Here is a 23,796-nt window from a genome sequence, read left to right on the forward strand (position 1 = left end):
TCCCCCCCTAAAAAGTAAATGAAAATATCATAAATGAGCTGTCAGGGGTATTCCAGCCTGTCTGACTCAGTGAAGGCTGGCATGTGGCTGCAGGAAGCCTCCAAAGCCAGCTGCATGTGGGTCTGAGGGCTCTCAGTTAACAGGGGCCAGTTGGGCTCTCAGGGTGTGGATCTGGGTTTCACGTTTGTAATGAAAAAGGCTTAACTGCCTTGGCTGCTATCTTACGATACATGTGGCTTGGTTTCATGCTTGTCCAAACCTGTTTTGTTCTTCCTGGCAGCAGACTCTCCTCTTGCTGCAGCTAACAGTGCTGGGAAGGTTGGGGGTTGGAGAGCCAGTCCCCGTTACATGGGTTTGAGAAGTTTCAGATTTCCTTGCTGAACACTGTTGGGACTTTCCAGGGCAGTTCAGTGCAGCGTTGGTGGGCACCTTGTTGCGAGGGTATCATGCAAACATGAGAGCCCCGGGAATCTTGAAGCTTTAAGTTTTGCTGTGTGCAGAGCTAGCAAAGGGCCTGGGTAGCTTTTTAGGAGGAATTCCTGGTTGAAGAGAGCAAAACAAGGCCCTGCTGCAACAGGCTGACCAGTAGCAATGCTCACTGACCCACAGCACTTCTCCAGGAGCTGTTAGTGGTCATCTGCTGGAGGCTGCTGTTGTTGTCTAAGCACACTGGTCCTGGAGAAGAGTAGGGTTCCAAGGGCAGAATATACTCTGTAGAACTGCAAATTAGGACAACTTCGTGCTTTTCTGAAAACAATGTTTTTGATGGTTTTTGATGCTGAAATCTCCTTGATTACTTAACATATCAGAATATAGTATTAAGAAAAGCCCAAGTTTTTGCTTACTGTATAGAAATGCAGAATTATTCCAGTTTCTTCCTCCTTTCTCCCACCTTTCACCTGTCAGTTACTATTTTTGCCAAATCACCTGAGCAGTGGTAGGAGCAGAGGGACCCCCTGCCCTCTGCAGTGACCCGTGGCTGTCTGCTGGTAGGGAGGCAAGGTGCCTTGCTCCTTCCCTCTGCAGACACAGGGTCCTTTGTCAGAGTCCTGCTAGCAGGGCATGCGAGAACAGTGCCACTCAGGAGGGATTATTGCAAAACTATAATTGCAGACCTGAGCAGCCAACCCTGCAGTAATCATACACTCACAGTTCCTGCCCAGCATATGGAAGCTGGGATGTTTATTTTTTTATTTGTACACTGAAGCTGACAATCTGGTGTATAGCCATCTCCCTATCTTGTGAGAGAAGCAGGAGTGTGAGGCACCCCAAGTTCATGCAGGATGTCCTGGGAAGAGCAGCATAGCCCCAGTTAGCCACAGAAACAGCACTGTGGACTAGGCTGTTGAGGTTCAGTGCCTCAGCCTCTGAGGAAAGGGGTTCACTGGTGTGCAGAGCTGAAGCTGATCTTCTCTTTATCTCTGGCAAAGCCAATTAACCCATGCCTGCTGCATGCAACTTTCTGTCATGGCCTCTTTTACCCCTTTTGGCACTGCCACAGGCTGTGGTGAGCTTCAATAGTGGGCCCAGGGAGATCAGCAGGAATGCTGAGTGAATGACCAATCCCTTCCTAGACCCAGGCAAGTTCTACGCATGGGTTGTCACATGCCTCTGGACCACATGGACTGGGATCCTGGTTAACACACATTGGTAGGAGGAAGCTACTCATGCTGTGTGAAGCCAGCTGGAATTCAGTTCCAGCCTAGCCTATGAGATAGGGTGAAAACCTTTTCTGTCCCAAGACAGTGCTGCTCCTACCAGTGGTTATAAATGGGACTGGCTAGTTCTGAGTCTGGATAAACCACCTGCACTATTTTTTTTTTTTTGACAGTTCTTCCATTCTAGCAAAAAATAATTTGTTGATATTTAGGGTGCCTTCTCAGGCAGGCAAACTGTGCTGTTGGACCAGTGCTAACTTGGATAGATTAAAAGGCAGCTTTGGACACCTGCTGAGAGCTGGTCTGTTGCTGCCCACAGTGTAATTGCGATTATCTCTGCATGTCAGCACCATGCACATAGGTAAGAAGGGGTCACCTCCTCCCACGGTTGTCTAAGGGCACCTTCCAGTTATCTTAGGTCAGAACTGGAAAAAATCCCAGCTGCTCTTCAGCTGAATTAATGGCTGTAGTGACAGAGGGAGTGGCCTTGCTGTTTCTCCTCAGATAGCACTTTCCTGAAAGCCTGATGAATTGTTTTCAGGTCAAGACACATGCTAAAAGTTAACTTTGGAATGACATAGCCTTGTTAATGAGGCTGCTATGGAATCTGTACTGTGTGCTTAGGTTTGGGGGAAATGCCCAATGTTTCATGTTCACCTGCCTGTAATTCTGCTCTGAGCATTCTCCACTGTGCGTTATGGGTCATCATGTCCATATTTGTTTTCATGGACAGGCGTCCTTAGGAGCTTACTGTATTCAGGGCTTCAGTTCCTCCCTTTTCTACCTCTCGCTGTCTCTCTCCTCCCCCAGTGTAGATTACCATTGTACACCTGCAGGTTTTGGGGGAAGTTGAGTAGACAGTTACCATGTTTAAAGGACTGCTTTGAGCTGCAGATAAAATATGCCTTTGGCTGTCTTCCTAGCGGTATAGCTGTGTCAAAATCTCTCACCACAGGCAACCTGCAGGAACAGCAGGTAGTAAAAGCTGGCTTAATGAAAAGCCCCTCTGATCCTTTAAAGATGAGAAAAGAGTGAGTGAGGGGCTGATGTTCAAGCCAGGGTTGTACCCAGTTTTTGTATTCTGGCTTGAGCAACAGTAAGTAGTGCCAGGGGTGTGGGTGGGAGTGTGGCGTGCCAGAAAAGGGGAGGGGTTGGTTTGTCTTTACAAGGCAATTAGTGATACTGTGGAAATGCCATTTTGTAATACTGTTGAAAAAAGAGATTAAAAGTTAACTTTAAAAAGAAATACAAAAGGGCTTTTGCTGTCTTCTAAAACAAATAACTCATGCTTTAATTTGTATTTAGGCTTTCACAAGCAGAAATTACATGAATTGTCAGCAGGGTTAGGCTAGATATTAGGGGAAGGTTCTTCACCCAGAAGGTGGCTGGGCACTTGAACAGGCTTCCCAGGGAAATGGTCATGTCACCAAGCCTGACAAAGTTCAAGGAGCATCTGGACAATATTGTTAGTCTCATGGTTTAGTTTTAGGTAGTTCTCCAAAGAACAGGGAACTGGACTCCGTGATCCTTAAAGCTCTCTCTCTACTTGAGATGTTCTATGATCTGTGATCTCTGCAAACTTATACAGAGCTTTGTACCACCTCTCATTTAGATTTTTTATTCTTGCAACATAAAGGCCAAACCCTCCTAAAACTAATTATTTTTATAAACAGGCAAATATGAGAGTAGACCCTTATTTAAATGTCACTGGAGTAGGTTAAAAAGAGCTTGAAAATGAATACCTCAAAGATAATTTCAAGCTCGACCAGTTCACTCTTATGTCAATCTCTTGTCTATTCTGCTTGCCTGGAAACATGTCAATACATAAAGATCTAAAAGGCGTTTTTTTAAATTAAGGCAGGAAGGTCCTACAGGAGCAGGTGCCTTGCTGTTGTGAATAAAAGGTTGATTAAAAAGCTGAGTACAATCAAATATTGTTGCTGTGAGGTGCACAGTACTTACAGTAGCAAAAATCAAGCCAAGATTTGGAGAAATTAAAAAAAAACCAAAAATGAGGAAAACATAAATTGAGAGTTTCATAGTTAAAAGTTGAAAGGAGATCTGAAAGCTGAGATTACATGTTTATGAACTTCCTCTATGCATATGCAAGTTGTCATGTCTCTAAATCACAAACAGCTTTAAAAACAGTCAGTGCAGAGGCTTTTTTGCCCTCAGCATTGGATTCATGACTAATGCCTGCCAGTATCCTATTCTTGCTCTGTATTATTTTATTGCCCTGATGTATTTATGGCATCTCACATCATTTACACTCCTGTTTCAAGCAAGAGCATTAATTTGTTGTCTGACAACCCTTTTGAGCCCTTTTGTGTTACCTGTGACATTAGGTCCTCCCTTGGGTGTGGGCAGAACAGGCAGGGAACCAGTTGACTGACAGCTGGACTGAGATGCACCTCTGCCAGTGTTTCAGGGACTGGACACTTTAAATTCAAAATTAAACACATATGTGGGTTAGAAAGTAAGTTCTTGCCTTGTCAGCTGGGACAGCGTGGTTCCAAAGGGACAGATCTCCCTGCTGGGAGGTGATGGGCAGGAGAGTGCAACAGGAAGGAAAGTGGGACCATAATGGCAAGGGGCAGAGGTGTTTGGGGGGGAGGAGAAATGACTGGAAATTGGGGAGGTTTTGCAAGGGGAATGCAGAGGTGGAGTTGGTGGTGAAAAGCCCTGGAGCTTTTCTCAGAGCTTTGCTCTGTTACCATCAGTGTAAGACCTGCAGGAGGAGGTGTGAGTGAATCGGGTCTGGGAGGTTACTGCTCGAGCCTCTGTGGGTGGTGTCTTCCAGCATGGAGGTAGTTGAGGGTTGTAAGACCTTGCACTCCTCTCTGACTGCTGCATTGCTGTGGGAGCTCACTGCATCATGCCACCAGCAGCCATGTGCTGTCTGCACTGGCTCTTCTCCAGCCTGGCTCCTGGCCATGGCAGTTGTCTCATGGCTGGTGTGAGGGTGGCCCCAACACTGGAGTCTGCTGAGGTACTCCTGCAGGTCTGCCAGCTGCTGACACCCAGCCAGCACAGGGTGAGCAAGCCATGAGCTGGAGTAAAACCTGTGGTGTCTGGCTGCGTCTGACCAGAGCTGAAAGGTTGGTTGCTGCCTGGTGGGAAGAGTGAAGGAAACCTAAGCCCTAAAGCGTCGCAGCACATGGAAATTTGCTGTGGAGACCATCCATTTCCATGCAAAAACCTTTCTTCTGGGTCTGTTTTCTTTTTATTCCCTCCCAGCCATCTGCAGCAGCAGTCTTGCAGAGGGAATGCTCCAGCCCAGTGGCTGTGGTCCCCCTGTGCAGGGGCATCAGCTTGTACTGGGTTGATGAAAGGACCTTTCATCCATTACAGCTGGTGGTGTGGCAGAGCCCCCTTGGTTTTGTCAATAATACAGTGGTAATAAGTGCCAAAAACTTTCCTGGTGGGAAACTCCTATCAGGCAGCTGTGCCTGGCAGGAGCTCCCCAGGTAGCTCCTGGTCCCCATGTGCATGACTTCATGCAGGTGGGATAATTCCTACAGGATTTGGGCATCAAAGGCGCTAGCAGGCCATGGGGGCTGCACTGGCAACCCAGGTGGGGTCATTGTTGGTGTAAGAAGAACATAGAGGAATGAGACCAAAAGGCTCACAATGGCATTGCTCAGGTTTTGTTTGGCATCCTGGAGAGCATCGCTGGAGTATCACCTTCTCCAGTGAGCCTTCATTTGGGACAAGCCTTGCTCTGCAGGGATGGTCCTTCAGGGTTCCAGCTCCCATAGAAACATTGCCTCTGATTTCATTGCTGTAGAGTTGCACACAGGCTGCTCCTATTCTAGTCTTGGAGACAGTCCAGTCAGCTATCTGCAGGGCTTTTTCCTTTTTTTTTTTTTGGTTTTTAGAAAAAAGCCCTATTGAGATGAATTGCTTTGTGTCTCAAAAAAGCTGGTAGAATTTGTAGGCTGCTTATTGACCATAGTTGTTCCACGTCTTGATAGTGGAGCATATTATTCAAATTCAGCTTTGTTCATTCAATTGGAAATAGTCATTGTTATTTTATATGAATCATGGAATAAATACAAATTTGAAACTGAAAGTTTCATTTGAGCTGTAACTAATGTTGAGAGGAAAGCTATTGCTTTCAGTGCCTGGCATCATCCATAGATGTGCTTTTCCATTGTGTGGAAAATGATGGATAAAGGAAGAGAGTTTAGTGTTCTGGTCTTTCTTCTGAGGAGACCATCAGTTTTCACCTCCTTATCTTTTGAGCTAGTTAAGGTGATGTGCCTTGGAAGCAAAAGGAGTTACTGCCATTACATCTCTTTTCTGGGCGCTCCGTACAGTAACACTGACTTGGGAGTGCCTTTGGTGGGGTGTCCCAAGACAGATGGAGGATTGAGCTCATGGGGAACATGGGCCCAGACCTTCTGTTTCTCTACTCCAAGACGGGGTCTGCTCTCTGCCTCATCTCTCAGCAGCCTGCCAGTCAGAGCCTCCTCCCTGGCTTGCTGTGCAGCCAGAGCTGGTCAGACTTTGCTGCTGACCAGCTGCCTGTCAGGGAGCTGAAACCCATCCTGTGGTACATCTCCTGTGTCCTGCCCTTGGACTGCTTCACTTGGCCCAGCGTTCTGGGAAAGCTTGGGCAGCTGCAGTTCTCCCACGTCTTTGTTCACAAAGAGAATGGAGCACTTTTGCGTGGCAAAGAAGGTGATGGTGACATGTGAGGAATGTTGCACATTTCTGCAGTGCTGCAGTCACAGTATTTCTAGGTGGCCTAACTTAAACTTAGGGCTTTGTGGTGCCTGCAGGTGCTATAAGTTATGCAAGGTCACTTTGAAAGAAAGTTAAATTAAAGATGCACCTTTTTGTTCCTTCCTTATAAGAATTATATGGACTGCCTAGAGGCTTAGCTTACAATAGTGTAATCTAGGTAAAATGGATGTGTTTAGTTCAAATTAAATTTCTTAATTGTCTGTGTAGGGAAGCCCAATTGAAGGGTCATAAGTGCTGAACTTGTAATTAGAAGCTTGTTCTTACTTGATGACAGAGCTTGTCTATGAATGGAAATGGTTCAGTGAGTGGAGTAAACCTGAAATACCTCTTGTGGAATGGGTGTTAGGTGGGAAGTGTTGATCAGATAAGCTTGTTGACAGTGGTCAGGATGTGGGGGAACAAAAAAGAAGCCCAGTTTAGTGGGTTGCTGAGCTCTGCTGTGGCACTGACCAGGGCTGTCATCCCGGCAGCGTGCTTCCCCATACTGTGGAGCTTGGGAGCAAAAAGGGATATTCTGTGTGGGTGTGGGAACTGGAAAGTTGTAGTAGGAAAGCCATTTGGGGAGGTACTACAAGCCATTGCTGGTGCTGTCGCTGCTGGAGGCTGGGGAGAGGGTAGGGAAGGCTTCAGGACAGACTCAGCGCTTGAACCTGAGAGCAGCTACTGACCCAGATGTTCCAGACCCTGACGAGTCTGAAAAGGGATATGAAATGGGGAGTGAGAGGAAGGGTTTGGAAGAGATTTGATTGATAGGAGGAAGAACAAAGACTGAAAATGACAGGAACCAAAGTGAACTGAGGGTAAGGATTAAATACAGGATTACCACAAATTACAGGCTGTGTGTTACTCAACGGATTGGGTAGGGTAGTGATGTGCAAAGTGTGCATTTAGATATTTTGCATTAGAGATCAAGACTAACATGTAACTGGGAAGGGAAGCCAGGGAGTGGGATGATTCCCAGCCAAAAAAGGGAGGAATTTTACAAACTAGCTAGGAAACAGGCTGATTCTCAGTTGATGTGTGTATGGCATAGTTGCTTGAAGAAAAGGTCAGTAAGTCGCAGGTAGCAGATTGGTAATATTTTTTCCTGACATCAATAAATGTCTTACATAAAATTATTTCATTTTTCTCCATAGTTTAATATGTAAGAAACTTCATTGTGGAGTTTTCCAGTAACTTTGAAAGAGATTAAATTTCATTGCATCAAAGCAAGCCTTGGGCTCTGGTACATCTTTTTGCCTGAAATATTATTTTGAGACAACAAAGTGGGTGTCCAAGGTCAGCTGTTACAAAAAAATAGTAAATTATTTGACAAAAACATTACTTGGGTCACACTCTTGTCATGATTAATTGTAGAATTCTAAAATGTCAGTAGTTCTTCGGCTTTACATTTGATCTTAAATTACTTTATATTTGTAAGAGAGCATCCTTGTCCTGTATTTTAAGTATCTAATAGTAGTTCTCTCCAGAACAAAGAGTAAAATACTACATTTTTATTTTTGTTTTTAATCTCTGAGTCCTTGGGCTTGTCATGATTTATTTTTCTCCCTGGAACCCTGCATTCCACAGCTTGTAATGGCCTCCTTTTTCTGCTTGGACTCATCTATAAAGACATTTTGTAAGATTTATTGCATTCTTTTAACTTCTAAACATGAAGGAAACACAAATTATGATCCTCAGTTCAGACCAACAGCAGAGAATGAAAAAAGAATTGATATTTTTAAGTGGATGTTTCTCTGTACAGCCCTGTATGTTTTTCTGGGCTGTGCTCATCTCAGTCAGGCAGTACCATGTTTGGCACCTGTCATTGTTGCTGAAGCTATGGCAGGTGACCAGCTAGCAGGGTTGCTGCCCCTCTGATGGGTGATGGGTCACTGAGTAGGAGGCGCTGGTTTAAAATGCTTGCAATATGTGAACACCTCAGTAGATGACCTTGCACATTTTCAGAGAGCAGTTTCAGTAATGATCTAGCTTGCATCAGGGCTTTCAAGGTGCATAAGAGCCTACTTCTGCCTTTAAATAAAAATCTCACAGAAGTCTCACTGAAACAATGATGGCTGTAGTTGAAATACTGACTTGTTGATTGGGAAACTTTTGGAGTACCTTCTGCCTTCCTCCCATCCAATATGGGTCATCAGCACCAGACTGAAACCCTGTTCCCTTGTGAAAAACACCCTAAGAGATTCAGTTGTGTATGGGCTCCATGCAGGCTGGAAGTTCTGAGTATGACTTGTAGCTTTTGCAAGAAGTGGGGATTGTGTGGGTTTTTTGATGTACATAAGCACTTAATTCAGCATTCTCTTAAACTCACTTGACTCAGCTGTTGTGAAATCTCTTGATTCCATTTAATGACCTGATTCAAGCAGGGATTTTTTAAATTTGGCATCGTGTCACAGAATGGTACCATAAGAGACAAAGCATGTGTACTCCTGTTGTTGAGAGCTTACTTTGCTTGTGTTAATAAATTGTATTACCAATTACATCTTTTGTTAAAACATCATTTCCATTAGATCTTGAGCTTAGGGGTATTTTTTCAGTGCAGAAAATTAATTTTACATTGTTTTGTGGTATTTCACTTAAATGAAGGCTTGAAAGACAACTTTTTTTTCTTTCCCCCACGTGGCAGATTAACTGTGCAGGATAGCATTGGCCCCCTGGCATTTTAGACCGCCTCCTCATTTGAGTCCCTTTTTGGCATGTTCATCACAGCACTAGAAAGCCATGGTAGGGACAGCAGGGCAGTTTTGAAAGATTCTCCTTTCCCAGTGAAATGCACTTGACTGTTGTTTAGCTGAGTTTGATGTTTTGTCATATTTCTTGAGCTTGTTCTTTTTGTTGTTGTTCTTTGCATTGGTCCATCCTATCTCAACCTCTAATTTTCACTTCCGTAATAACATTGAGAGTTGTTATTTTGCATGCTGTCTCTTTAAGGTTTAATTTAGAGTTTTCCATGCATTCAGCATGTTTGTTATCTTGAACCATTTATATCTAGAACGGAAAAAAGTTTTTGCTGAATTCTCATTTAGGCTTGTCTTAAATCTTATTCTAGTTTCCTGCATATTTCACTTGACCTTCCAGAAATGCTGGGAGGGTCCTTGAGGATGGACATCCCTGCACTCTGCCAACAGGGTCCTCTTGAAGTTCAGGAGCCAACTTGGTTGTCTTCCTGTTCTTCGTGCTGACCCTGCAGGATGACTCTGGGTTCCTATTTCCTGAGGATTTCAAGTGCTGTAATATTTCATAACATGATCTCCTAATTAGTAATGATAAAGTTCAAGGTAGCTTTTCCATGTCCTTATCCTACTAAAGGCATGATTCAAGATGAAATAAAACAAAGCATGCCTTTCAGGGCTTGAGCAGCAGGGCTGCAAAAAGCCCATTTTAAGGAGATGAGGTCTGTACATGTGATCCTGCACCCCTGCCTCATGACTTTTATCTTGTTAGATGATTTTGATCAAGTTTTACTGTGGGTTGAAGAAATCTGAGGGATGCGTGGTTCTGGCAAAAATTAAAAAAAAAAAAGGAAAAGTAGCCACCCTGTGTTGAAGAAGAGGTCCTCCTCCTTTCTAATTTGGGTGGCAGCTGGTGCATTTTCTAGCTGGGGGATGCACAGTCCTGTCTCTGAGCCAGCTCACAGAACAATTTCCTCACCCAAACAAGAAGGCAGTGTGTGGGAGAGATGGAAGTATGAGAAAAAGCAGGCTGAAGAAGATAAAATAGTAACATTGAATGGGAAGGATGAATCTTTAGTAGTGCTGCCACATGCAATTCACTTGTCATGTTGTTTTTTGGTGTTTGTCTCTGAATTCTTTTTATTAGTAAGCATGCTGAGTGGTGTACAGGGTGCTCTGCCTACCTACTAGCCTGTGCATCACTTACGAAAAAATTGATATCACAAATATGGAGATCATCCTCCTAGAAGTGACGTTTTGCTTCCTTTCCATGTTCACATGAGATGCACTCACAGGATATGCGTCATCCCTTTTTTGGTTTCCCAATTCTCTGACTGAATCTGTTTTTCTGTATCCAGGATGATACACAGTGTCTGTAAAGTTGCTTACTTTTCTAGGATTTGCTCTCCTTAAATCCCTTTTATTTCCAAATCCTTCAGCTTGTGGTATTTCTATTCTACAGCATGACCTTTGGGTTTTCCATTATGGTTCTTACTAGGAACTGTAGTTTATAACTTCTGAGATGTAATTATCTCTAATTCCACTTTCACTTTGTGTGGCTAGTCTTGGAACTGCTAACACAGTTTTCAGCCCCAAAAGTTCTGCTATCAGTTGATGCTCTTCACATTTGTTCTGTCTATTACATGTCTGGACCACACGCCCCTACAAGTGGCTGCTTTCTCCATCTTGGCAGGATTCCTCTCCCCTGTACAAATGCTTGTCCTGTCATCTTTATTGTCCTTCACCACAAAACAAGGCTCTGATCTCTCCATGTATGTTTTTTTCTTTCACGTAGGGATTGTCCTTAGGATGCACTGGGCACTTTCTGATGGTTTGCTTACATACCCTGTTGATGTCTGTGATGCCTCCCAGCTGCTGTCAGAAATTTGTTTCCTGGATCTCCTTTCTTCCCCAGCCTTCCTTCAGTATGCTTTGTGCTGGTGCAAATGACATCTGGAATGGTGTGATGGCCTGTGCCAGCATTTGTTCTGCTTAGGATACTATTTTAATGAAGAAATATCTTCAGGCAGTGCTCCTCTGTCAGGTTATAGGATATCCAAGTACAGAGCTTTTTGGTTAGTCTGATCTGCCTTCAGCCTCTTGCTTCTTCAGCCTTCCTTTCTCACTTATCTCAGCAGGACAGACAACGTCACTCTTTTCCTGGATGGCCTCCTGTGATGACACTTGTTCAGCCTTTCATTGCCAGGAACATACATAAGGTTTTGTGGTGTAAAAGCTCCCAGGGGTTTCCTCCTCCTGCACAGAGGTGGCCCCTCAGGCAGTGCTGCACAGCACGACCTCCAGCCCGCAGCAGCATTCCCGCAGTGCTTGCTGGTGCTTGGCTGATAGTTACAGCTCTGCTTCCGTCTGCTTCGTAAATATTATTTTAAAGGATTTTGGAAGGGTTTGGGTTTTTTCTAATGTTCCACATTAGTATTTCCACAAAGTATTTGCATTAACTCCATGCTTTGACTTTCTAACACTGAAATGGTGCCATAAGCAGGGACTAGTTTTGCCTGAGGAGAGTTGGCTATGGGATGTGGGCATATCTCTGTCAGGATGAGGGGCCAAGATGTAAATTTACAGGAAATGGGATGCTGAATTCAAAATCGATTGTTTTATAGTCTTTACTGATGTTATTAGTATTCATAAAAGTTTAACTAGATTGAGGGTGTGTCCCTCTTCTTAGCATATTTGTGATAGTTTTACAGAAGATATGTAGATGTCTTTTCCAACTGAGTATTTAAATTGTGTCTTTTTTAGAGCTTTTACTGTTAGTTAAGAACTGGCTTCAGAAATTAGTCCCAAAAGTCAATTAAGAAATCTGTTGGCTTATTCATTTCTAAATATCTGCTGCACACAAAACTTAGCAAGTTATTTGCATTAGGAGTAATGACTGTTTCCTGACTGGAGAGTTGAATGGAAACATTTAAGTGGATTTCAGATCAAACATAGGAACACTTGCAGCCTATTAGAACATTAATTTTAATTTGCTGTTTTGCACAGTCAAATGTTTCCTCACAGAGTAATTTGAGTATAAGTGGGTTTTACTGTAAGGGGTGTTTTTTTGTTTGGTTGTTGTGGTATTTTTGGGAATGGTTATTACTTGGTTTATTTTTCTCTTGATTAAGTATAGCAGTAGTCCAGTGTGAAAAAAGATTGCATTTGCCCTTAAACAGGAACAGCCCTTACAGTACTCTGTACAGTGCACTGTCAGTATGTGCTAGTTGCTTATGATCTGTGTCGGTGTTTGGGGCTTCAGTGTCAGAGAAGCTTTATGAGAAGTATCACTGGCAGTCCATTATGTTTGGCAAGTCTGCACACTGATAAGCTGGATAGAGAATATGAATGGGTATGAAAGCTTCATTCTTAGGAGTTTTTGAATGTGTGCTCTGATTAATATTGTTTTTGTTTCCCCTCTTTCAGGTATTCACTTATAAACAGAGCACGATTACACACCAAAAAGTAACACCTATGCATCAAACAAGCGCAGAGAGCGTGGAAGACATGGCAGCACTTGTAGATCTCCACGAAGGCTCCATTATGCACAACTTATTCCAGCGATATCAGCAAGATAAAATCTATGTGAGTTTTTTATAAGATTAAGAAAAATATGCATAGGCAATGTTTTTGAATGTGTAAGTGCTATGGGTGTTTTGCTGCTCTGTGCTATCTTCTCTCCAGTCCCTTGTGGATCCACACAGAGCTGAAGCATGCCTTGTGTAGTGACTTCTCACCCACAATGATGGAGGGAGAAGGTAGCTCAGGCTGGCCATGCAATCCCTTGGAAACATTAAAAAACTGGCATGCTACATATGCTTTTACACTTTCAGGGACAGGGTCGTGTAAAGGACTCTCATTTTCCTCTTCTCCTTTAGACTCTGCCCCAACAACATGTGATGTGTATGATGTCACCAGAGAGGATGTGGTGAACCTGGTCTGTCACAGCCATTTGAGATCCTGTTAGGCCAAGATACAATTGTGATCAGCTTCCCCTCTTGTACTGTAGTAGAAAAGTTATTATGAAAGAAGCATACAATTGTCAAACTGAGGATTTGTACTGTTAAATACAGGTAGTTAGAGTTTGGGGTCTATGAGAATAGACAGCTGGTTATCAGTTTCTAAAACTAGGAAAAAGTCCATACAGAATTCCTGTTCTTAACCCTGTAATGAAGATTTTAATGATTAGATGTACCTGCTTTTTATATATTTTCGTTAATCTTGAACTAACTAGATACAAATCTTTGCCAAGTCTGGAACTTCACTAAACATGAGAAAAATACAAGGAATATTAGCAGCTGCTACAGATTGCAAAATTGCCCTTTTCAGTGGTTCAGTGGTTGGTCGTTTTGGTTTGGGTTTTTTTACTAGTAATTGCAGAACACAGATTTTTGTTTCATCACATGTCTGAGCCCTTGATTTGACCATATACATGCTTTATTCCAAGCTTCATCTACTGAGTTTGGCTTCTTATTTTTAAATATAAACATATTGAAGTGAAAAAATAAAATTTCCCTGTATTTAGAATATGACAAAAAGCAAAACAGGACACAATGAAATAATGTTCCTTTACACATCACTGTAAAGATGGGTAGCACTGGGAATCCTTAATACTGAGGTAGTTCTCTCTACATAAGTATGTATTTTTTTTCTCAAAACAATTGAACTGCTTTACCTTTCAGAAAAATCAGTAAACAAAAAATGAATAACGTAAATGAACAATCCTGCATGTGAGAGGAAAAAACATCTATCTGGGACAAGTTTATTTTCCATCAGTGCTGTTAGATTAGCATATGATACTCAGTGTGAGTCAAACTAAAAAAAAAATTGTTTCATGATGTGCACTCACACAGAGGACACACCCCCTTTTTAAAAAGCACGAGGAAAGGAGGGTGATTTTTTTGATGAGGCATAGAACAGCCTTGTTCTGAAGAGACATGTCCTAGCTTCTTTCTTAGCTTGTCAAGGCAAGTTTAGGGTGTTCTGATCCTTGGTGCTTAGTGCAGTGTAGGTTTCTAGACAAACAGGTTTGTGTGCTGTTAATGATGACAGATCTGCAGTTGCTACTGAGTATGCATTGTTCCTTCAGTTTTGCTAATTTAACTGCTTACTCTTTTGAATCCACCTGAAAAATTATTAAAAAGGTGGTTGGAAAAAAAACGTTGTGTTTTGAAATGCATATGAAAGCCTCTCTGTTGCCCTGTATGAGTAACCAGGACCTGAATGAAGAAGCATCTTCTTTTCTCCAACCTCATTAGTACCCCACACCTACTGCAGCACTAGTAGTGTTTTAGCAGGAAAGGGCTTCAGGAACAAAAATCCCCCAAAAAGCTGATTGAATATCATGAGTAATTTTATGAAAGTTCATAAATATAGGAGCATGTGTTTTAGAAGGGGGTGTTGTCATTTCAAAATGAGCTCTGTCATTTTAAGTCAAAATTTCTTCACTGTATTGAGCAATTCAATGACGTTTTAATGTTTAATTTAAAAAAAAAAAAAAGACTGAAGGTGTGTGAAGTTTTGCTTTGTTGAAAGTAGCTTTGCAGCTGATCATTCAAACTAGCTTGATCATTCTGCTTTGGGACCAAACTAGTTCCAGTACAGAACAGTAGAAGCCATTGGAGTTTATGCCAGGAGAAATCAAAACTTCCTGTATTATACGTTTGCCTTCTCACTTGACCAGGAATTGCTTCATCATTGTAGCTCACACATTGTCTCTTTTGTCTGCCTCACCTTGGCTGTATCTGCCGCTGGTGCGTTAGGGATAAATTGGGAAGACGTGCCACTCTCCACTGTGGGCTTAGGGGCTAATCATCCCATTGAAAGGCTTCTTGCCATCCCCAATTACAAACCACCATATAATTGTTATGTTCTGGCTTATAGCTGACAGATCCCTTTTGAGTTCAGTTCTGTGCACCCCCTCATCCCCATCCTGAGTAGGGGGAAAAGATATGCAAATGTGAATGCTGTCATTTTTTGAGTTCTATGCTTGTAGTATTGCAAATATATTAGTGTGGTTCTTGAGCATGGCAGCTTTTTGTTAGTTTTTTTAGGGGCATTGAGACCGGGAAGCACCTTTTTACCTTAATAAAGAATAGATTTAGCTGGGATTTAAGTTTTGGGGCTTGCTTGGTCACACACACATAAATATTATATTGAGTACAATGTACTTAATTGTAGTGTAAAATATATATAATTTCAAAAGTACAGAAGAAACAATTAAAGGGAAATTTAAACAGTTACTTTCTCAGAAAGATAATTATTTATGCAGATCTTCCACTGCTAACTTGTGTGCTTTTCTGTATTTGAAGAGCTGTTTCTCCAGCAATGAGCATTTAAATAAATATCTTCAGATGTTTGAGCTCAGTATAATCTTCCGTTACTTATTAACATTTTTGTCTCACATAATCATAACCGTGTTCCTAAACTTTTCAGTACTTCCTAATTCATACTACAGAGTTATTTGCTGTGGATGCCAAGTTTTGTCAAACATATCAGTGACTTTATTTCCTGCTGCCAACAACTGCAGCTATAAAGGGTCAACAGAGGATTTTCTATATTTCTTTATACCTCTTGGGGAGGGAAGAATATTGTTTTAGATTACAGCTTATGTTTGTAGTGTGAATGATGCCTGGCTCTGAGCATAATGAGTTGAGGCTCTCAGCTGAATCTGTGCTGTTAGCGAGAAGGTGAATGACCAAATGTTGTTCTTGTCTATGTGGAACCATCTTTTTGTGTCAGTGTCAAGGCTGTTAACATCTGCTTGTGATACTTTTTGTCTGAATGTCCATAAAAGAGTGTGTGCTTTCCCTTTTTGGCCTGTGAGAAGCACAGGATATACAAGTCCTTTCTTGATTCTTCCAGGCAGGCTGGTACTTTGTTGTATTTTTTTCAGACTTTGTGATTAATACTGTGTTTATCTGAAAGTTTGATTCCAGGCTATCGCCACATTTGTTGTCCAGGAAAGGACAAACTTAGGGTGGCAGTGATGATGTGGTACAGGGGCTTTCATTGCTACTTCATCTCCCATTTTGTTCCTGTTGGGAACAATAGTGGGTGATGGAGCTGTGGACATCAGCATACATGGTTTAATGCCTGTCTTTGAATGCTCAGATTAGCTTGGATGCTAGACTGGTATGTGCCAAATATGGAAAGATAAACACTAATGCTTAAAATGGAAGGTGCCCACATTTGAAAACAGAGCCTTTTGTGAAGGCATTTGGGGGATTTGGTCACCTCTGAAGCAAGGCCATCCTAGGCCACATGGAGTGGAGAAAGCAAGTGCTGCAGCAACCACTCTTGTCGACATTCAAAGGCGAATTGTTCCCAAAGCTGTTGATTCTGGTTTACTTTTAGTTAAGTACACACTGCAGAGCAGACTGGCTTAGCCTTGGAGAGAATGCCATAAACCACACAGCGTGGATTGTCCTGCGAGTCACACAAATTATGATGTTTAGGCTGGCTCTGGGATGAGCTGTGGTTGTTTTGTCTCTGGCCAGTGGGTGGTTACTGATGAAGGTGGGCAAATTTCAGAAGAGCAGAGCAGAGGATGAGAGAGCAGCTCTTGTTGAGGTGAGAGGCAAGTTGGAAATAACTGCAGTATACAGTGTGCAGGTCAGTGCTTTCAGCATCAGATCCACCCTCATTTGCATGAGTTCAAGCAATAAACTAGTTTTCAAAGCATTTTTTATTTGATTTTTCCTTTTGAATTAAGTTCTGAAGTGCCTGGTAGGCATGTTCCCCTTTGAAGTGACAATGATTTGACACGTGCCTGTCTTGTTTAGGTGGAGGATGTGCACCATGCCCAGAGCAGCATTCTGTTTGGGCTGGGGCATGGTTGTCGCTCAGCCACCCTCCCCTGATGGGGGGAGAACGACCTCCAGGTTGTCCAACAGTTGGGTGGGGTGGCCAGGAAGGGTGAGGGACAGCATAACCTATTTTTGCTCTCTCTCAAATTAGGGCTGCAGCTTGCCCGCCGATAATTATAACCATCTGTTATGTTTGCGTGCATATGTATGAAAAGTTCTGTACCAGCCACGTCGGCATGTAGTGCTGTACCAGCCACATCCACATCAGAGACATGGTAATTAGGAGCTCAGTTTTCATGGATGGCTTCCCTTCTCTCTTCAGCTGAAGCAACAAACATGGAATAACTTGAATGAAAAAACGACATTTTTCCAATTTTTTAAAAAAGGTGTTAAACTGGAAAAGTTGTCTCTTCCCTGATAAGGTTGTTACAGAGCTCCTAGCCACTCCATTATACAGAATGCTCAGGTCTATCCATTCTTAAAAGGTATTTTCAGTTATTTATGCATTGATTTTTAAATCTATTAGTGTTTATTTACTTAAGCAGCATGTTCAGTTGTAGTTTGTTAAGCTTGCAGTAATTAGATAATTTATCTCCCTTGAAGTCATGAGGGCTCCCAGAGGCAACTAGTTGATGTTTGTGCAGTATTAATCAATAATCACCACAGGGGTTTTTTCAAATTCTGTTTGCAGACACAGACAGTTTAGTATCTAGGTCAGTTGCTCTCTGTGACTTGTTTGTCTAGGTTTTTGCATGTTTGTTTTTTTCTGAGTACAGTAAAATTCCTTTGGGATCCATTGCAGTATCTCTGTACCATGTTACGCTGGTCAGTGGGAAGTGGCTGTTGCTGCATGTTACAGTGAGAAAGTAGCAGGGCACACTAAAGTCATGATTGATTAAATGCAGACAGACGTAATTCACACACTTTGATAGCACTCCTGCTCAGATGTCCTCTAACATGGACACAAATGGTAGGTGAAGGCAGAGAAGCAAAGGTAGATCAGTAGCAGCTAACAGAATCACAGAATCACTGAGGTTGGAAAGGACCTCCACTGTCTTCAACCTTTGACTGAATACCACCATAAACACCACTAAACCATAGTCCCAGAGTGTTTACTAATAAAGACAAAAACTCATGACTGGTTTCTTAAATGGAAAATTTTGGATGCAAAAGAATGTGTATCATGGAAATCTGCAACGTCCTGGACAGCTCAACAGCCCTTGGTCTTTGGCCTGTTGTGCGCCTTGTTATAAATAAATGTAGGCCATGGACTTAAAAAACCCCAAACAATGGTACACAGAAATTGTGTCACTAATTAGTACCATAAAACACGTGTATAAATACAGTACATGTCCATTTAAACCAACCCCTTAGTTATTGTTCTGGCCCCAGAACTGCATTTGTCCTGGTCTACAATCCAGCTGTGGTTGCACAGTTCCTCTCCGCAGGCATCCAGTGTTGTAGAGCAGTCCCAGGTAACTGGTTTGCAGGATCTGCTCCGTGGTCACTGAGGAAACTGCTGTTTATTTAATTGCTCTGCTTTTACAGTAAAGAAATCTTAAAAGTTTGCTGATGAATCACAGTGTTTCTCATGCCTTCCTGTGCTACTGGGAAGATGGGGAAATTCTCGCCACCAGCTCTTTCCGTGTAAGTGTGGAGAGCAGAGAATGCTGTAGCTACGAATGCATGACAAACGTCTATACATAGCTACTTACCTCCATAATTAGAATGTTATGCTTGCACACATCAGATAATGTTTTCAAAATGCGGTTCAAAGTGAGTTCCTGTCTCCAAGCATTAATTACAGCTTCCATTTCACATCTGTTACTAGAGAGCAGCAGACAAAGATCTATAAAAACACAGCAGGCTCCTAATTGGAAATCTAGGGAAATTTATTTCTGGCGATTGTTATTCCTAAAGGCTGGTCAGTTATATAGATCAACAATTGTCTACCACAGGTAAATTATCACTATTTTTTATTTGTTTTTCTTTTTTTTTAAATACATGTTAGTGGAAAAACATAGCTGTAATGATACAAAGAGTAAACAAATGCCATCAGTTGGTTAACCAACCTTGCTTCTGACTTCCTCCATACTGAATGACTTGTGGAACTGCTAATAGTTATAATAACAACAATAAAGTGTATGTCTGAAGTTTGTCCTCACAACTGAAAATACTGGGGATTTTAAAGGTGCCTATTTTCAGATCTTAGGAAGTATTTCAGCCTGATTTATTGTGACCAATGTAATACCATTAAAAGGGGAGCTTCTCAGAAGTGTGTCACTGAGTACACTGCCATGTATGCCACAGCTACACAAACATTTTGCAGTGTGTGCAGTGGCTACAGGAGCACAACGCCTACACAAGCACATAAATTTATATTACAGTTTGCAGCACTTTAGGTGTTGTTGGTAACCTGCTGGGTGTATCCACTGCAGTAAGGATCTTACCTGCTAGCATCAGGGCTGCTTTAGTGAGGCAGACAGAGAGGGTGAAGAGGTCAAAGTTTTATTAAATTATAAAAGCTTGCTCTTTCTGCTCTGCTCTGTACCATTACTTTTTTTCTCATTCAGTTTGTTTGTTAGGTGGGGAGTAAATAAGAGATGCACTGGCAACAGGGTCAGTTCTTGTTGATTTCCATGAGTTTTCTGTTTGTAATACAAAAGCTCTAAGCTCTATTTAATGGTAACTTCATATCAAAAATTGCAAAGTAAAATCTATCATCATGTGCAGGTTTTGTGTACATTGCTAATGGCTTCCTAGATTTGAAGGCTAGTATTCATGTTGTTTTCTCCACACATTTATTGCATGTCACGGCTAACTCTATGAGCCAAGAACAGAAAGCAGACCATCATGCTGCAAAGAAAAATTATCAGTCATTTGCGTAAATGCCAACAGCAGCTTAGTGCTGTTCAGTCAGAGCTTTTGCTAACAGTGCCAAATGCTTCTGCATGGCCGTTTCCTCACTGGGAGGTAAGCTTTGGCTCCTTTCTGTAAGGTCTGTTGTTCCCAGTCCAGCAAAGTCATTGCAAATAGGGCAGGAATTTGGGCTCCAAAACTTAGGATGCTTACCTGTCACCAGTACACGTTTTCTTTACGTGAGTTAGGCTTTGACTGTAAAAAATTTAGTGCTTGTGCTGCACTATCCAACTGTCTTATACATGTGTTCCAGCAGTTTAATGCTGAAAAGGCTTCAAACAACCCATTTAAGTTGGGAATGAATTAACTTAATTTTATAGCTGTTGTTTACCTGTGTAAATGGAGTATTGATTCATAGCTAGGCCGTTATTTTTATTTGAAAAGAGGTGATCCTTTTCTCAAAAGCAGTTTCAGCTTTTTCCTTTTGATGTTTGTCAGTCTCTCGTTTTAAAAGCAAATGTAATCCAAAAGTTCCATTTAGCAGATTTTTGACAGTTAATTCCATTTGCCATCTCAGTCCTGATTTCTCAACTGACGGCTATTTGGCAGAAGTTCAGTGCCATCCAACTAACTACCTGGCATAGACTTAGATTTCAGTTATGCTGGCTTTTGATTTCTCTTTTCATGCTCTGTTAAAGAGTAATTCCGGCTCTTCCTGCCTTCCTCCTAAAAGAACCCTTTCTATAGAGGAGGTCTTCAAACATTGATAAGCCACAGAAGTTATGGAAATCTGGATATCAGTACATAAAATACTTGCAGGCAGAATTAAACAGACACTGCTCTTTGGTTCATCATTTTACCAGCATTTGTGTTTTCCTTTGTGTGTGTTTTCTCTGAAAAGCCCCTTCATCTCTCCAGTATAAATCTATAGGAAGGAACAAGACCAGGTTTTTTTTTCTTTTCCTTGCTGGAGGGTGAATTAGACCTTCAGACAGTTTTGAAAGACTCATTTGAGCATTGTGCAATAATAAAGCAGGAGGAAGAACTAGTGTGTGGCCACAGGCCATTTGAAATGAAGTGACGAGCCATGGGGTCTCTGCTCTTTGTGAGGCCTCTTCTGATTTGAGCTAGAGCTTGCCTGGTTAAAATCATGCACACAGATTGCTACAGTCTGATGTGCAAACTTACTTCCACATGCTGTATTGCAGCCCATGAAAATAACAAAAATCAATGTCTTGTTCTGATCAATCGTGTTTGTGTTCAGGAGGTCACTGCCTCTATCTGCTTGGCAATGGCAAAGAGAGAAACTCTTCTGTAATTGTTTATATGAAAACTGCACAAAAGATCATTGTTCTGACCAAGTAGATAGGACTGCTGCATGGTAGAGATTGCATTGTATTAGTCAGAGAAAAAGTGCAATAGAAACAAGGCAACTCAGTGCTTCTTATACAGGAGAAAACCTGCCAGAAACCTGTCAAGATCTTAAAGAGGGAAAAATGTCTATCTCATATCAATATTATCTACTGTTTTGGTTTTTACCTTTGGTTGTAACAATGCTCTTTTTTCAACTTTCCTTTATGCTGGTTTCAGACTTTGTATCTGGATTGGGTTTTGTGTGGATTCAGGATAACACTTGTAGGGTTTCCTTGGGTAATCCCCATCCACATGGAACAATCTATTCAGTAGGAGAAAATGAACAAAAAAATAAGGTGAGATTAAGCTATGAGTGTATCTCTTAACCACTGGGGAGTTCTTCGTTATCTCTGAGTCTTCTGTGGAGTTAAACAGAGCAGTGTCTGCCTCTGTGCACAGTTTTGGGTATTTACATGGGCAGCTAGGGTGACCAAAACCCAGTTTTTAACCGTTGAGATATAGACCTAGACAGTTTCATTTAACTTCCTAGGACAAGGACTCAATGAATGTGCAAGATTCAAGCTGTAGGGAGTGGAAGGATTCTCTTAGTTTACAACTTAAAGTAGCTGGGTTACAAAGTACAACCTTTTTCGTGAAGAGATAGCATAGCCTTTGGCCTTGGAGGAGCTTGGGAACAGAGTGGTGTTATTTAATAGTGTTGCACCAAGGGAAGCTTAAGGTCACATTAGCTCTGTTGAAGGCTAGGCTGCATCTAATAGGGTGTCCTGTTGCCCAAGAGTTGCCTGTGATCATCTGAAATCACATGTTTTAAAACAATCCAAAACTATTCCAGAATCTTCTTGTGAACTGTGCTGGTGGAAACAAGCACAGAGGTGAAGAGGCCTTGGTCTGTTATGTCTTGGATCTGATCTGTGCTCAGTGCAGAAGGAGAGGAGGCTGGTAGGGAGGTGCTTGGTAGGAGAGGCTGCTGCAGTTTCCACGGTGGACTAAAAGACGTGGGAAAGTGCAGCTGAGCAGTCTGAATGTGCCTAAGACACTTTCAAAAACAATGACAAGGAGAACATGAGGGTGGGTCTTGGCTGTAGATAGCTGCCTGTTGACACTTGATCTTAGTGTCATTTCCTGTCATGTTCTGGTTCCCTTCCAAAGGCCCTCTCTGATGGGTGCTAACACTTGTATTTGTAGTGTGGCCTGTGTGGTCCCAAACGCCTCATTTTGCAATCAATTCTACAGCTGACCTTACGAAGAAAAAAAAGACAGTTTAGGGGTCATAATGTTGAGTGCATTGACAAGGAGCTCAGAAATAGAGAAAAGCAAAGCTGATGTAAATTTGGGCGGTTGGAAGTTCACTGTGAGTCACCAGACATGGTGAGGACTGCAGGAGCCCAAGCATGTAAAGATGATTATAGAGTATGGCATTTCCATCTTAGAAATGGCTTGATTGGTTCAAAACATTTAAAACATGCAGTTTTAAAAAACTTTTAAAATTGTAATTTAGTACATGACTTTGATTATGGTTTTTAAGAAAGAAGCTTGGCTCCAGACATGAGACAACTGGATTCTGTCCCACTGAAATTAGCATGGGACTAGCTGAAAGATGGGATATGCTCACCACAGTGAGGATAAATCAAGGCCCTACCATGAATGAGGGCATTGATTACCACCCCCTTTATAGTATACTGTCTCCCCTTCTTCTACCTCCCCTAAAAAGCACACCAAAATGTGGCCCAGCCATCTTTCTCCTTTTCTTGCTGATGTGTATGTGGTAGACCTTTAGTTGTCTTTGCCTCAGAATAAACTCAGCCCTGATTGCTATCAGTCCCTTCCCTGAGAGAGATGGGAACCACAAAGGCCATATCTGCAGCATGGGCAAACTGTTCTGTTCTCAGGTTTTTCATCCTGACACCTTAAAATTTGGTGTTGAAAATGTAATGAAGTTTGATGGCTATTTGTGGTCTTTTAAAAGTTGCCTGCCACTGCATGTTCTGTGAAAACAGTGGTTTTGTTACTTGGTAATGTTACAGTAGCTGTGATGATTTAAAGGTAAGTGAGACGTACAGATTGTGTGGAATGGTGATAAAAATCTTTTCCCATGCCTTGTGTAAAAGTAACATAGGAGTCGCTTTGAGGTGAGCCAGTTGTACTGCAGTTTTATTTGGAGTTTCCCATATATTAAGGGTAAAGCTCAGAAAGTAACGCTTGGGGAATAAATAGGCATGTTGATACCAATACCCCATTTTTAAAAAAAATACTTTTCAGACACAGAATCAGTTCCTTAAGAGACTCCAAGAAAGTCAGTAGTTGTTTAAAATGGGCCAGAAACCTATTTTATGAGGCATCTGTAAACATGCTTTTCTTTGTGTAATAACATAGATTTTTCATGATGTAAAGCAGAAAGGCTTGAAAGTGCTCTTAAGAGAGTTGGACAAAGTCCTGTTTTTCCATGTTAATATACATATATATCTGTAACAAAACATCTTAATTCTGTATTTGATCTATTCCAGCATTTCTAGCTCCAAGGTGTGAAGAGTATTTTGATTTTTGGTGGCATTAAAGAAACACAATGATAGAGACAGAGTAATACAGTCTTTTTATGCCTGTTTTAATAATGCAAACAGTTTTTGTTTCAGTTGTGATTGTTGGTCAAAGATTTAGTTCAGGAGCAGCACATCATGC

Source organism: Lichenostomus cassidix, chromosome 2 (assembly GCF_008360975.1).
Source record: "Lichenostomus cassidix isolate B80296 chromosome 2, HeHo_3.0, whole genome shotgun sequence".
NCBI lineage: Eukaryota > Metazoa > Chordata > Aves > Passeriformes > Meliphagidae > Lichenostomus > Lichenostomus cassidix.